The sequence below is a fragment of the Ascaphus truei genome, chromosome 1 (assembly GCF_040206685.1).
Source record: "Ascaphus truei isolate aAscTru1 chromosome 1, aAscTru1.hap1, whole genome shotgun sequence".
In the NCBI taxonomy this organism is placed as follows: Eukaryota; Metazoa; Chordata; class Amphibia; order Anura; family Ascaphidae; genus Ascaphus; species Ascaphus truei.
In genome coordinates, this window is record NC_134483.1 from 307,808,949 (window position 1) to 307,825,058 (window position 16,110).

Below are 16,110 nucleotides of genomic sequence, written 5' to 3' on the forward strand. Positions count from 1 at the left end.
GATTTGGGAAGTAGGAGATTTCGAGCTAAGTCCCGTCAGGGCAAAAATCTTATTTAGAGTTCTCTGCACCTAGAAGAGTCTAGTTTTCGACCCCCAGTAACTGTGCTTTTCCTTTGTATTTTGTGTTTCATTGTGTGTATGTGAATTTATGCCGAATAAATTACAATTTATTTCATTACCTTGTTTTGCTCAATGAATGATCCTGGTGAAAAGGTGTAAACTGATTAACACACATTCCCAGCTAGCTCAAACTCAGACACCCACCACATCATGAATATATATTTATGTCAAAAAAGAGTGTTACAAGAGCGTGGCAAATGTATACAACAAAAGACTGCGGTGCCCAATGCTACATCCAATTGACAAAACATATATGGTAATAAGTATAAAGTTTAAATACTTCAAAAATAATAATAATTACTTGGTTATTTAGTTAAACCCTTTGGCCAAAGCATAGTAAACCTGCATACCAAACATCAAGGTATAATCAAAAGGTGTAAACTGCCTGGTCTCACGTAACAATGGGGTGCCAGTATCCCAGTGGAGGATTTAAATCCACGGTCACGTGACGCGGGAGATTTAAAAGCACAGGGGATGCCGGCACCCCATAACGGAATCTGTATCTCAGGAAGTAGTGGGTCCCTGAGGCTGAAATCAATGTGGTTCAGCTCAGGAAACCCCTTGCTCCAACACACTATTATCAAATTGCCGCTCGCTAGTATTTATAGTGCTATAGCACGGATAAAGAAAACTGTCGGCCTTTAAAAAAAATGCCTATTTTTGCCCTTATGTTTTAGTGCACGATAAATCAATGCAAAGTCGGCCGACAATGCTCTGATTTTATCACCGCTTTGTGAATAGGCTCCATTGAGTGCCATTGTGGCTACCTAGGCGGCTATCCCCACTGAAACGTAATTGTTTTTTTAACTGATTAAATGTTTTTTTTAATGTGTATATATCTTGGTATTACAAATAATATGTGTAATTGTATTTTTTGTCCTTGCTTAGGATGTAATTATTTATTGCGTTTAAAGTGACCATTAGCCCTATTAGAAACCTGGGGCTAGTAGGACTAATGATCAATACTGTAGAGGGGGAGGATTCAGTTTGTTGCGTGGTGGGAGTATGAGGAGTGGGTTGGGGGATGGTTATGGGGGGAAGGTGCCCCAGTGAGGGAGGTTAGGCATCTCGGGAGATTAAAGGGGATGGCTTATCTATATGCCATAGCAGTTGTACCTACATACTGTACAATGGGTAGTAAGATAGTTATGGTATTTGTATTTACCCCTGGATACTTTAGTGACCAAGAAAGCATGCATATTGCATGCCCTCATGGCCTCTATGTCTTTATAGGGGTTCATTCATAATTTTTTTGGGGAAAAGCCAATGCCAGATATATATTGCATTGCATTGCGCTTTAGTAATTAATTTCTTGGTGAGTAAAATGTTAGAATATTTCTGAGAATATGGCCAATGCGACGCAACGTTACTGGCAGTCAGTTCCTGGGTGTTTAATCCCGACATTAACTGGCTAACGCCGCATTAGCAATATGATAAAAATGTTATTTTTGCATAAAATTAGCATTGTGGATCACCATTAAACTTAAAAAAGCTATCATCCATTACATATTTAAGTACATCACGTTAGTTGCCCTGATTTAACTTAGCTTTGTGGATCTACCCCATGGAGAGTTCAGATCTAAAAATACTTGCCACACTGTACAGTATTTATCATGAGGTAAAGAATATAGGTCAGCTTTTGCAAACTAATTATAACTGGTCCTAAGTACTGCAAGAGGTTTATTTTTAACTTTCTCTATTAATTTTATTAGCATGAATTTATAACAATATCACCTTAAATCTAATGATAACCTTTACTTGTAAAAGCTATTGAATTTCAAACTACTTAACTTTTCAATATATTTGTTTTAAACCTAATTAGATTCATTATTCATACATGGTAATATTTAATTTCTGTAATAGACAGATACATATGTTGAAATACGTTAACTTAATACAGTATATGGTTACTTAATATACTTTGACATGTTTTGGTTCTGTTTTTTAATTATGTTTTGGTTTTGGACATGATCTTGGTTCTAACGATTTGTCATGTTTGATTCTGGTTTTGCCATATCTCAATTTGTTTGGTTTTGGTTTAAGTTTATTTTTTTTTCAAAATGAATGAAAAAACTCATAATAAGTAGGAACAGGGTAAAATATCAACCTAATTAGATTCATTATTCATACATGGTAATATTTAATTTCTGTAATAGACAGATACATATGTTGAAATACGTTAACTTAATACAGTATATGGTTACTTAATATACTTTGACATGTTTTGGTTCTGTTTTTTAATTATGTTTTGGTTTTGGACATGATCTTGGTTCTAACGATTTGTCATGTTTGATTCTGGTTTTGCCATATCTCAATTTGTTTGGTTTTGGTTTAAGTTTATTTTTTTTTCAAAATGAATGAAAAAACTCATAATAAGTAGGAACAGGGTAAAATATCAAAATAAAGTCTAGCCATCTTTCCTACTGCTCTAGAGTGACTACTGGTACTGCACACATCTGTTGGCTCAAGGAGATCTGGGCCTCCGCTAACTGGCAGCCTGGGGTAATAGTAATAGTATTGGCAGTGCCTCCACTTACCCAGGATCCCCAATGAGTGAGATTCCCCTAGGCAAGAATAATAGCAACACACATCTGATTGTAACTGTTTACTACTAAGCATTGATCGAACCTTATCTGATAATTATAGCAATAACATACATATGACACTTGATATACCATGAACTAACTTCTTGCAATATAACACCTGTGGCTCGGCCACTCTCCTAAGGAGAAATGTCACTGTCCCTTCACCGCATGCCCACACACCGTGTCCAGAGATATGTATATAGGCTCATCCCTTTGGTCATTCAACCCAGTGTCCCCAAAGAGTGTGTCCTAAGGCGGGCTCAGCGCCTGTGGTACCGGTGTTGGTGCACTTAGTAAATACCTCCCGGTCACTGGGGTGACCGGCAACAACTTCAAAAAGGATCCGCCGATCCAGCGCAGTCTCTCATGAGGGAATGATGCATAGCAGCCTGGGCCCAAATGACTGTCACCACCGCAGCTCCGCAACTCTGTATCCCTATCTGTCTATGCAGTAAGGGAATAGTTGTCGCTATCAATATAGGGCGTCCCTGCAGCACTACAAGCTTATGGTGACTCAGGGACTACACTGAGGCCTGGGGGAAATCTTCCTACGCAGGTGGGTCACTGACCCCCTGCACGCACACTACCTCTCCCCTTGCTCCTCTAGTGCCCTCTGACTAGCGTGGTCTCTCCCCTACGCTTCCCTTTCCTGCCTCCCGCAATTCCTGTGTTTTTATTTGCTCCCGGGTGTCAGGTGACTTCGCTGAGGCTCCTGGGGGTTGTAGTTACTGGCTGAGCCTCTAATGATTGGCCAGCCATTCGCGCGCTTCGCACTGCGCATGCGCAAACTCTCTCACACAGTCAGTTACTGAGAACCTGATCCACCCAGATGACAACTTTACCACTTTTTAACCACTGACTGTGTGAGTCAACCCTGCTGTTTTCACTCTTACATCCTGTAAGTAGTCATTCTATAAGAGCCAAGTCGTTTGGAAACATTTTTTCCACATTGCTATTCTGCTGCACTTAAATTTATTTCTGTTTCTTCCCCATGCTCCCCCTGGATTTTGTGTTCACTGCTGCTACCGTGGGGGAAGAGTGAAGACTACCCCTTCCAGTGGGTTTTGAGCAGGGGGTGAAACTGTATTGTACAACTATTACTATTTATTCACTTATTTAAGTATATACCAAGTCACATATTATAAGTGTTCTCTTTTTATTTGTTTGTGCCTGTGTTCACTTTATCACTATACTATCTAACTCTCCATCCTGCGACACAGTGGGTATTTCTAATTCCTGATCCCCTACTTGAGGTATGGGAAGGAGATGGTTTCTATGCCATACCTTTACCCGGCCGTCGGAGTATTTGATGCGGTATACCGGGAGGTCAGGCATCTGTGATTCCACTTCATACATACCCTCTCTCTGTTACGCCGATGCTCGCCACAAACCGGGACCGGACCGCGGGGCTGAGGTGGGGTTATATAATCACCGACCTGAGTCCACGCAGACTGATCCGGAGTGCGCAGTTCGTAGTCGTACATCGCAGGGTCAGGATTGGAGAAGGCAGCATCGTCGTTATGGAAGCAGGAGTTCGGCAACAGGTAGTCAGGATTTCCCCGCTTCAGCTTAGGAGCGTGAGCGTGGGGGTGGCTTCTGCGTGAGGAGCGGCCTCGGCCCATGACGCCGATCTCAGCAGGAGGAGACAGCAGGCTGGCCGAAGTTCACCGCAGGGCAGCGTCGGGAAGAACCAACGCTTCAGCGCAGAAGTCCAAGGCAGGTCACTGCAAGAGGATCGCAGCAAGCCGCAGGAAAGGAAGGGTAGCCACTGCTAGGAGGGAATGCAGCAGGTACCGGTGCTGGCAACACGCTTCAGCACAGACGTCCCGGGTAGGCCACTGCAGGAGAATAGCAGCAGGCCAGTGCTGGCATCAACGCTTCAGCACAGACGTCCAGGGCAGGCCACTGCAAGGAGATAGCAGCAGGCCGCAGGAAAGGAAGGGTAGCCACTGCTAGGAGGGAATGCAGCAGTACCAGTGCTGGCATCAACGCTTCAGCACAGACGTCCAGGATAGGCCACTACAGGAGAATAGCGGCAGGCCACAGGACAGGAAGGGTAGCTACTGCTAGGAGGGAATGCAGCAGTTACCAGTGCTGGCATCAACGCTTCAGCACAGACGTCCAGGGTAGGCCACTGCAAGGAGATAGCAGCAGGCCAGTGCTGGCAACAACGCTTCAGCACAGACGTCCAGGACCAGGCCTCTGGATACTCAGGAACTTGGAAGGTAAGAACGCTAGGAGAGAGGCCTGGGGTGGTTTGTGGCAGAGACAGTAACATAGAGGTAGGAATATTTATGCTCGGCGCTGGTTCAGAGCCAACGCCTAGAATATAAAGGGCGGAGATCCAATCACAGGAGGAGGGTGTGTGAGAATTCCTCCAATGAAGTAGCACAGGGCAGAAGCTGCAATGAGAGGCAGCACCTGTGCCATAGATTGCCAGAGGAAGCCTGCAACTGCCCAGGTCTGCAAGGCAAAAGTCAAAGCCAGTAGTGGATTCCTTACAGTACCCCCCCCTTCAGGTGAGACCTCCGGACGAACAAGATCCATCACAGATTTGGGGGACATGGAATTGTTCCTAAACCTCCTTAGGCGAGAGGTGGCGTTGAAAGCCCATAGTTTGTTGGGATTCCTTACAGTACCCCCACCACTGGGTGAAAAGCCTGGGTGAACAGGACCATTCATAGGTCTGGGAGACATTGAGTTGTTCCTGAAGTGTCTCCGGCGAGAATTAGGTCCACAATCCAGATGTACATTGGCGAGTGCCATGAAAGACAGCGGTGGTACTGCAGTTCTTGGTACATGGACAATGGGACCTGAGGGCTCCGGAATGGGAACATCGGAAGGACGGTAGCCAGGTGTCCGGTGCATAGTAATAGTCCAAGAGTACGGGACACAGGACACAGATTGTCGGACAAAAATGGCAAAGGGACCTTCAGAGAAGGCAATGTCTTTGGTGAAATCAGCACGGAGGAAGTTGCGAGAGTCTTTAGCTTCCAAGGAATTCCGGGTGGTGGTTAGCAAGGGAATGGGGCGGGAGGGTTCACTACACACTATTGCAGTGGTACTTTTGATACCAAGCAGGGTTGCTATCCCAAGCAATTTGCGAGAGTCTGTAGCAGTGTGTATGCAACTCATGGTACTGGCAGTTGAAGAAGGATCCGCTTCCTTTGGTTTGTGATCTTTAGAGAGAATCAAATCCGAAATTGTGGCCTTGGCGAAGGACATAATAAGCATGTCTATACCCATAGTGGACCCATAGAGAACAGGAACGGACGCTTCAGGTAAAGCGACGAGGTCCAGTAAGGGTGTCTTCGTCTTAGGGAGAGGCCAATTGCCATACAGATTGGGCACTTTGGGCACCGCACAGAGACCTGCGAGTAAGGAGTCTGTTTGAAAGGTGAGAAAACAGATTTTATCCAAAAAACAAGGCAGGCGGTTAAGCGGTGCATCAACCTTAGGGAAAAAAGTCTTGGGGTTAAAGCTGGGTGCCTCCAACACAGAGAAAGAAGACAGAGAACTAGAGCTTGGCTTCGGAGTGGAGGTCCCAGGTACCCAGGTCTCACATGATACTGTGGGAGAAGCAATGCAAATTGTTACTGTTTTAAACATAGGGTCTTTAACATCGGTAGCTCCAGGCACCTTTTTGAGAGGTAACCCTAGTTTTGGGACAGGACAGTCAATAGCAAGTACCCCAAGTATTGTGGAAGACACAGAGAAAAATAAGTCCATTTTAAAGACGGGATCTTCTGAAAAAAGGGAACGTTCCAAATGCGATACCCCTGAGTTCGTGGTAGTAGACATACAGTCAGTAGTGGATACCCCGAATACTGTGGGCGAATCAGCGTGAAACAGTATTATTACAGGTATGGGCATCCCAGACTTAAAGTCATTTTTAATCATCCCGGAGGCTGTGGCATGATCCGTGAGAGAAACTGGGGTAAACTCTCCAACAGACACAAGGGACATCTTGCTTGTTACAGAATTGGGTCCCTGAGAATCCCTAGTGAGGGCATCAGACTCCATGGGAGACTTAGTGACAGGGGTTTTGGAACTGATTAAAGGAATGGCAGGTATCACAGATTTACTAGGAGAAATACCTTGCAAAACAGAAATTTTAGTAAAGGTGATAGGCATCACAGATAGGGCAGACAGAAGTAAGCTAGGCAAGGTTGCTTCTATAACAGAAGATTTGGCAGCGGCAAAGCTTAACTCAGCGGCTGCTGGAGAACTTTTAACTACAGTGAGAAGGGACTGCAGTTTTACAAAGTCAGGGATAAAGGGAGTCTCAAACTTGAAAGCCTGATCATTCAAAAAGAAGGGCCCTAACTTTACTGGTACTGAGGGAGCAACAGCAGATACGCTGATCTCAGAAGGGGTCACTTGGAAAGGAGAATAATATGTACTGTTCGCTTTAAACCCTAGGATTTGGGAAAAGGAGAACTCAGACAGTGCAAGTGGGGCAACCACGACTGTGCTGGCCTCTGAAGTGGGTATTTGGGAAAGAGTGTCTGGGACTTCAGAAACGACAACAGATTCCACGAAAAGGGGTCTATGCTCAGAAGCAGGGGTCTCAGCTCTCTGAGTGGCAGACGGGGTGAGTGAAATACCTAGGAGTAGGGATTCTGCGAACAGGTTTAGAGAAACAAACGGCTCCAGAATACTTTTTACTGGAGCCAGTATTATTGCCGAAAGTTCAGGGGGCATAGCCCCGAGAATTTTAGCCGAGTCAGAGGACAAAAGGGGTTGATCCTCTGAGGCTAAGGAGGTGTCCCTGACTGACGAACTAAAGGGATCTACCAAGGAAGGTTCACAGGGCTGACCTGCAGGGGTTAACATAGGAAAAACCCCAAGGGTTAAATTACTCTGTACCTGAGAATCAGAGAAATAGAAGCTAGTCTCCGAGAGTGGGGTCATAGGGGGTTCTGCCTCTTGCCCTAGGGACCTATCATTAGACTGCGGAATACTAGGGTTAGCAGTAGGAACCTCACAGAGCAGACTAGCAGGGGTTAATACAGAAAAACCCTCGGAAACAGAGCTTAGAATTTTTGGTTTAGGAAAAGAGGGCAAACAGAATTCATTCTCTGGTGCTAGGGAAGACACACTGACCTGGGTACTGCAGGGATTTACAGTGGGGAACGCATAAGCCTGACTAGCAGGGGTTAAGACCGAAATAACCTCAGGGACAGAACTTAGGGAGGTTAACTCAGGATTAGGGAGCGTGGCAGCTTCTTCCTTAGCGGGCAGCGACAGAGAAATGGTTTGACCATTCTTAGGAGAGAGAGGTAACCCCACAGGTTTAGTAACAGGACTGGTAGCACAGAGAATCTGCCAAGCAGCAGCATAGCTGGCAAGGAGGGGATCCTGTTCTATTATGTGAGTGTCTAGTGTTGAGGAAAATACATGGAGTGTATCTTGAGACTGAGCCAACATGAGGAGGGCGCTCTGTTCTACTAGATGAATGTCCAGTGATGAGGCCAGGGCATAGATTGCCTCTTGGGCGTCGGCCAGTTCCATAGGGTTCACATTATCCCAGGTTAAAGGGGAATCAGGGGAGCGAATACATTCGGCTAGAGACTGTTTTAAGTTCAGGATACAGTAAGCCTTAATAAAGAGATCACAACGGCATTGTCTTTGCAAAGGGGTTAAACCTTCATAAGTCCACAGTTCATCAATCAGGGGTAGTACTTCACACAAATACTGGCCTTCATAGTGGGACTGATACGCAGGACGGGACATAACTTCAGTTGGAAAATTGCCATCCCCCGCCACGGCGCGGTCCGGTTTTAACGGGCCGAGCATACTGTTACGCCGATGCTCGCCACAAACCGGGACCGGACCGCGGGGCTGAGGTGGGGTTATATAATCACCGACCTGAGTCCACGCAGACTGATCCGGAGTGCGCAGTTCGTAGTCGTACATCGCAGGGTCAGGATTGGAGAAGGCAGCATCGTCGTTATGGAAGCAGGAGTTCGGCAACAGGTAGTCAGGATTTCCCCGCTTCAGCTTAGGAGCGTGAGCGCGGGGGTGGCTTCTGCGCGAGGAGCGGCCTCGGCCCATGACGCCGATCTCAGCAGGAGGAGACAGCAGGCTGGCCGAAGTTCACCGCAGGGCAGCGTCGGGAAGAACCAACGCTTCAGCGCAGAAGTCCAAGGCAGGTCACTGCAAGAGGATCGCAGCAAGCCGCAGGAAAGGAAGGGTAGCCACTGCTAGGAGGGAATGCAGCAGGTACCGGTGCTGGCAACACGCTTCAGCACAGACGTCCCGGGTAGGCCACTGCAGGAGAATAGCAGCAGGCCAGTGCTGGCATCAACGCTTCAGCACAGACGTCCAGGGCAGGCCACTGCAAGGAGATAGCAGCAGGCCGCAGGAAAGGAAGGGTAGCCACTGCTAGGAGGGAATGCAGCAGTACCAGTGCTGGCATCAACGCTTCAGCACAGACGTCCAGGATAGGCCACTACAGGAGAATAGCGGCAGGCCACAGGACAGGAAGGGTAGCTACTGCTAGGAGGGAATGCAGCAGTTACCAGTGCTGGCATCAACGCTTCAGCACAGACGTCCAGGGTAGGCCACTGCAAGGAGATAGCAGCAGGCCAGTGCTGGCAACAACGCTTCAGCACAGACGTCCAGGACCAGGCCTCTGGATACTCAGGAACTTGGAAGGTAAGAACGCTAGGAGAGAGGCCTGGGGTGGTTTGTGGCAGAGACAGTAACATAGAGGTAGGAATATTTATGCTCGGCGCTGGTTCAGAGCCAACGCCTAGAATATAAAGGGCGGAGATCCAATCACAGGAGGAGGGTGTGTGAGAATTCCTCCAATGAAGTAGCACAGGGCAGAAGCTGCAATGAGAGGCAGCACCTGTGCCATAGATTGCCAGAGGAAGCCTGCAACTGCACAGGTCTGCAAGGCAAAAGTCAAAGCCAGTAGTGGATTCCTTACACTCTCCAACAGTTGGCTAGTTTGTGCTTTCCGGGAATACCCAGATGGCGAAGGAGAACCGCGTCCCCTGGGCAGATTTCTTTATGTCGCACTTTGGGATCATAAAGCCTTTTATTACTCACATTTAGTTGCGCCACTGCCTTCTCGGCCAGTTTGTAGGCCTGTTGCAAGCTGTCTTGTACTCTCTGCACATACCGAAAATGCGTCCTGTTGGATACCCCATCGGTAGATATCCGTAGTCACACATCCACTGGCAGTTGAGCTGCTCGTCCAAACATCAGGAAGAACGGGGTATAACCTGTAGCCTCATGTCGAGTACCGTTGTAATCATGCACTAACGTCTCTACGTGCTTACTCCACTCCGTCTTCTGTGGGCCCTTCATGTCGAGTAGAGTTCGATTGAAACGTTCGGGCATAGCGTCCCCTTCTGGATGATACGGGGTCGTTCGTGACTTGGTGATGTTCAGCAACTTCAGCAGTTCTCGAATTAGGTTACTCTCAAAGTCCCTGCCTTGATCAGAATGCAATTGATTCGGCAGTCCATAATGAATTAAGTATTTCTCCCACAGCACTTTAACCACTGTCACCGCCCGTTGGTCCTTGGTAGGAAAAGCTTGAGCATATCTTGTATAGTAGTCTGTAATCACTAGTACATTCCTGATGCTCCGGGTGTCGGGTTCAATGCACAAGAAATCCATACACACCAGATCCATGGGCCCGGAGCTTTTCAGATGGGCCATGCGGGCCGCCCGGGTGGGGAGTGTCTTCCTCTGTATTCAACGAGTGCACTGCCTGCGGTGTATCTCCACAGATTCTCTCATTTTTGGCCAATAGAATCGATCACGGAGTAACCCGCACGTTTTGTCAATGCCAAGATGACCATGATCGTCGTGTAATGCCCGGAGTGCCATGTTTCTTAGAATCTGGGGCAGGAATAACTGTTGCCTGTCGGGATGATTGTGGTACGGTATGACCCGGTACAGTAGACAGTTGTCCAGTTCAAATTTGCCGAGCTCCTTCATTAATAGGTGGGTATTCTGCTGGAGGCAGTGTGTCAGAGCACAGCCATGAATGATCAGGAAAGCAGCTTGTGGTTAAAAGATATTCTTTATTCGGACATCATGGTGCAGTCAGGGAAATGGAGGGAGCTCTTACGCGTTTCACGCCTCGTTGGCGCTTCGTCAGAGAGTGAAAAAGTAATGCTGGGACCCCCTTGATATAGTGCCTCTCATTGCGTTTCAAATTGCTCACAGCCGCGGCTCGATTGGCCGGAAGTGATGATACCGGAAGTCAGGAACCGGATGTGACGCGACGGGCTCCATGCATAGATGGTTTGTTTACAAGCTATGCTTGTAGTCATGGAGATCGCAGCGTCATCACTCCGTAGCAATGGGGAAATCTTAATTACAAACGGGACCCAGCATTATCACCCCACCATACAAAAAACATACATAATCAAAGGTGGTGGTTTTAAAAAAACAACATCTAAAGCATATAGACTATGCATAAACTGAAGGACTCTTTGTAAACAGTTTGATATTATCCATAATGTATGGTTGCGATCGTATTTGTAAACGTTTTTGAGTGTCTGGTGACATATGTAAATTGTTTATAATGATAAACTTTGAATCATTGATTCGGGTTATATAGGCTATATTACAATCATACATGATGGGTTAATATATCAGTAAAAATCTATTGTGCCAATTCTTTGCATGAAAGTATACATTTGGAACAATTGGACAGATTTACTCGAGGTGATTTGTGAAAGACTGATGGCTATATCTAAGCAATGGGTGAAGCATATGTTATACATCTCGTTATAATTACATTCTATTATTTTTAAGGAAATGAAGGCAATATGAGAAGAGCAATGTATATACATCATGATATTGTGAATAATCTTGTGATGTGTTGTAAATATATACATTGTTTTTGATGTGCATAACATTAAGTACAACAGGTTAGTTCTTCTTTCAATATAAAATTGTTGATGTATGGAAAAATAGTGAACATACATTTCACAAGAAATGCTTGAGTTCCCAATCTGTATTTATACCCCCGGGTGCCAAAGACCCGAGGGTATAAATCCAGAACATTTCTCTCTGGTTCAGTACATTTTCCCTATTACCTCCTCTTGTGTGTCTAGGAATATGTTCTAATGCACTGAATGAGAAAGTTTCACTGGAGCCTTTTGGACAATTTGAGAAATGTTTAGACACTGGTAGGTTAGGATCTTCCTTTTTTATTGATCTTAAGTGTTCTGAAATTCTCACTTTTAGAGGTCTGATTGTCCTCCCAATATAGGTCATACCACAGGCACAATTAAGTTTGTATATAACATAATTGGTAGAACATGTCATAAATTGTTTTAGTTTGTATTTCTGACACGTATATTTATTAGTAACTGAACTTAGTGGTGTAGCATATCTACAGTATGTACATTTGCCACATTTGTGGAAGCCTTTTGGGAGTCTATCTCGGGATGTCTTGTGTCCTGCAGTGAATAAGCTAGGAGATAGATGATATCCTATGGTCTTTGCCTTTTTATATACAAATTTTGGTAGATTATTTGTGACTGATTTCAGCCCTCTATCTAGCTGTAATACCCTCCAGTGTTTTTCTATGATGCTTCTTATCTTGTTAGCCTGATTGCTAAAGGTGGTGATAAAGAGCGGGGTCTCAGATTCAGGTTCTGTGATCTTTGTTTTTATTGTTTTTTTCTTCTGTTTTGTATTTTTCAACAGTTCTGAACGATTTAATTGCAGTGCATGCATAAATGCAAAATGTATATCTTTTTCTTGATATCCTCTGTTCCTGAACCTCTCGTTCAGTATCTCCGACTGTTGTATGAAGGCTTCTTCAGTAGAACAAAGCCTTCTCAGTCGGAGATATTGACCTTTGGGTATGCCTCGTAATAGAGGTCTCGGATGGCTGCTGTTTGCCCTTAGCAGAGAGTTGCGGGCATTTGTTTTACGAAATAAATTCGTTTGAATTGTACAATTCACATCTATGGATAATCTTATATCCAAAAAGTCTATATGATTAATGTTTACTGATGATGTGAATTTTAAATTAAAAGTATTGTCATTCAGATAGTTGATGAAAGCTCCCAGTATGTCGTGGTCCCCCTCCCATATCAGGATAAGGTCGTCTATGTAACGACGGTAAAAGATAATGTGCTTACGAAAAGGATTAGTGTCACCGAAAATTTGTTAATTTTCCCAGAAGCCCATAAAGAGGTTTGCATAGGAAGGTGCAAAGGAAGTACCCATGGCAGTGCCCTGTTTTTGGAGATAGAAGTGCTGGTCAAAAAGAAAGTAGTTGTGCTGTAATAGAAATATTATGCAATCCAAAAGAAAAGTGATTTGTGGAGTGTGTAAATTTGATAAATTAAGGAAATGAGTGACAGCTAGGATGCCAAGGTTGTGACTAATAATTGTGTATAGAGATGATACATCTAGTGTAACCCATGTATAATTGTGACACCAAGTGATCTCTTGTAACAAATTTAGTAAATGTGTTGAATCTCTGATATAGGACGGGAGAACCACTACTAGGGGTTAGAGATAAACATCCACGTACCTAGATACACCATCTCCCAAAGATCCAATGCTAGAAATTATTGGTCTACCTGGTGGATTCGCCAGGGACTTGTGGATCTTTGGGAGATGGTGAAAAATAGGTACTGTGGGAAATCGGTTAAATAGGTATTGAGATTCTTGTATCGACAATACCCGCAACTCCCTGCCAAGGTCAATCAGTGTTTGTAGCTCTCCAAGATATAATGATGTGGGGTCTTTGTCCAACCTACAATAAGAGTTATTGTCACTTAGTTGTCTAATTGATTCTTTGTAGTAATTGTCTTTGGACATCACTACTACGGCTCCACCCTTATCAGCGTTTTTTATAATTAACGTGTTGTTATGTTTAAGCTGAAAAAGGGTGTTCCGTTCTGCTATAGTCAAATTGTCAGGTTTTTTGTTGGAAAAAGTGTATCCCTTTGCTAAAGTCTGCAGGTCACGCTCTACCAATTTTTCAAAGGTCTCTAAGTAAGGTCCCTTGTTGTATGTTGGACAAAAGGTCGATCTATTTTTTAACCCTGAATGTTTTGTATGTGTGAGGAATGTAGTAAAGTCATCTGTTTCTATTTCTTCTTGTTCTGCTAGCAAATCGTTAAGATCTTGAACCCTGGTGAGCTCATTGAAGTCGAAAGAATGCATGCTCGTCGCACCCACCCGTGGTTCCCGAGGAGAGGCCTCGGGAACCCGAGGCGGGGACGAGGGGCATGCAGTCTCTGATCTATTGTTGAACCATTTCTTTAATAATAATTTCCTAATAAATCTTTGAACATCAATTACAGTGGTAAACAAGTCAAAATTGTCATTCGGCACGAAATGTAACCCTTTGTTTAGTAAATCAATCTCATCTGGAATAAGGACTGTCCCAGAGATGTTTATAACATTATTCTCATTTGGATTCAAATGTCCATCTTTCTTTTCTTTCTGACTTTTTTCTTTTGGCCGAGCGCCTTGTTCTCTTGAACAGTTTTTTGGAGCCTTCGATTGATATGAAGTGGAGGACTCATATCTCCTGGTATACGAGGTAGATGGTCTAGAGTCCTGGTCACTATTCCCATGTGTATACCTCTCTGTGTCTGTGTCATTAGAAAAGGAAACAGATGAAGGACGTCCTTCGTTGTCTGAGATATCAGACATACTGGAGTTGTCAGCTTTGTTTTTCAGGATGGACTTATTGGGTGTAGATTTGTTAAAGTTGTCTCTATCTCTCTGTGGGTGTCTTTTTTGATTTTTGTTTTTATATGCATTTCTATATTGGTTGGGCTTTTGCCACATATAGACTTGATTGTGTATGTAGTCCATTTTGTCTCGTTCATACTTTTTTTGTTTTTGTGTCATTAAGTCCTGTTCCATTGATTTGATATGTTTACTCAGTTTCTCATCACATGTATTATATTCATCAAAGTTTTGTAAATTATTCAAATTCTTTTGAAGGTCTGTGACTGCCTTTGATGTGGATTTCTTCTCCTCTACCTTGTGTTCTATTATCAGGTCAATTAGTTTGAATGAGCATTCATCTAGGAGTTTAATCCACTTTAGCTCGAATTCTTTTGTGGGGAACCCAAAAGATGGTGTTTTGGTAATACGTAATCCCCGTGGTAGTCTATTCATTGACCGATAGTTCTCTAGTGTCGTTATATCCCACCATAGTCGTATGTCTATTGATAGGGCTTTCTTGAATCTGTTAAAGAACATTGGTAGGTCAATGTCATCATCATCATCAGTTGGTAATGTCAGTCCTTCAAAGACCTGTGCTGCTTGTTTACTGCATCTAGAGTTGTCTGTGCAAATGTGTGCATACGACATGGACTTGGATTGGCTATTGTCAGAGTCCTCAGATAAAACATCTGAAGGACTCTTTGTAAACAGTTTGATATTATCCATAATGTATGGTTGCGATCGTATTTGTAAACGTTTTTGAGTGTCTGGTGACATATGTAAATTGTTTATAATGATAAACTTTGAATCATTGATTCGGGTTATATAGGCTATATTACAATCATACATGATGGGTTAATATATCAGTAAAAATCTATTGTGCCAATTCTTTGCATGAAAGTATACATTTGGAACAATTGGACAGATTTACTCGAGGTGATTTGTGAAAGACTGATGGCTATATCTAAGCAATGGGTGAAGTAAATACGATCGCAACCATACATTATGGATAATATCAAACTGTTTACAAAGAGTCCTTCAATTTATGCATAGTCTATATGCTTTAGATGTTGTTTTTTTAAAACCACCACCTTTGATTATGTATGTTTTTTGTATGGTGGGGTGATAATGCTGGGTCCCGTTTGTAATTAAGATTTCCCCATTGCTACGGAGTGATGACGCTGCGATCTCCATGACTACAAGCATAGCTTGTAAACAAACCATCTATGCATGGAGCCCGACGCGTCACATCCGGTTCCTGACTTCCGGTATCATCACTTCCGGCCAATCGAGCCGCGGCTGTGAGCAATTTGAAACGCAATGAGAGGCACTATATCAAGGGGGTCCCAGCATTACTTTTTCACTCTCTGACGAAGCGCCAACGAGGCGTGAAACGCGTAAGAGCTCCCTCCATTTCCCTGACTGCACCATGATGTCCGAATAAAGAATATCTTTTAACCACAAGCTGCTTTCCTGATCATTCATGGCTGTGCTCTGACACACTGCCTCCAGCAGAATACCCACCTATCTACCACTTTTCCGGATGCACGCCACCTACAAGAAGAAAACAGGCTTTTTTCATGTGAGTTTATCCTTTATTCTATTTTGGAGGTATACACTAGGGTGGTTTCAAGCGTGTGTGACATTGTCCTCATTAGGAGTGATGTGATGGAGCTTAACACTCTTCATTCACAACACCTCTAGGACTTCAATATATATGTCCTCTACA